This window comes from Malania oleifera, chromosome 1 (assembly GCF_029873635.1).
Source record: "Malania oleifera isolate guangnan ecotype guangnan chromosome 1, ASM2987363v1, whole genome shotgun sequence".
In the NCBI taxonomy this organism is placed as follows: Eukaryota; Viridiplantae; Streptophyta; class Magnoliopsida; order Santalales; family Ximeniaceae; genus Malania; species Malania oleifera.
In genome coordinates, this window is record NC_080417.1 from 116079361 (window position 1) to 116080152 (window position 792).

Below are 792 nucleotides of genomic sequence, written 5' to 3' on the forward strand. Positions count from 1 at the left end.
TCAGATTTGCTCTCTTGCAACACAGGTAAGAATTGACAATCCTGAGGTCTGTGGTCTGAAGTCTCACAAATTGTGCAAATCTCAGCTTTCGACTTTTCGGATTCCATGACTTCCAATTTTTTAGATAACGCAGCTACAAGGGCCTATAAGCTGGTGTCCTCTTTAACCTCATATCTGCCCCCGCCACTGATTGCTCGGATAGGTTGGGCAACTATCGGCACCCATTCTGGTCGTGCGTTCCATTGCTGGGCACTCTCAGCGAGATAGTCTAAAAATGATAAGCCCTCGTCTGGTTCCTTACGGAAGAACATCCCATTGCACATAGACTGGACAAATTGTTTGCACACAGGGGTTAAAGCAGTAAAAAAATAATTCACTAACCTCCACGATTCGAAACCATGGTGCGGGCATATGTTAATCAGGTCCTTGAATCTCTCCCAACATGCCTGGAATGTCTCCCCATCTTTTTGCATGAACTAACTGATCTGATCCTGTAGGTACTGAGTTCTCTGAAGAGGAAATAACTTATGTAAGAACTCACATTGCATTTTAGCCCAGCTAGTAATAGAGTTAGGGCGCAAAGAATTAAACTAGATTTTTGCCCTGTCTTTCAGAGAAAAGGGGAACAAACGCAGTTTAATGTATTCATCAGTCCCAGCCCTATTAATGAAAGTGGTGCAAACCATCTCAAAGTCTGTCAAGTGTTGGTATGGACTCTCAGAGTCCATCCCGTGAAATTGGGGATCACAGATAACATGCCATGCTTAAGAGTGAAATTCGGGGCATCCTGGG

General features: G+C 44.1%; 1 non-coding gene across 1 annotated transcript; it reads left to right on the plus strand.

Moving 5' to 3' along the window:
- The first annotated feature begins 393 nt into the window (after positions 1–393).
- LOC131147415 (small nucleolar RNA R71) lies at positions 394–501 on the plus strand. Its single transcript, XR_009134797.1, has one exon. It is a non-coding gene; the product is annotated as a small nucleolar RNA R71 (small nucleolar RNA).
- The last annotated feature ends 291 nt before the right edge of the window (positions 502–792 follow it).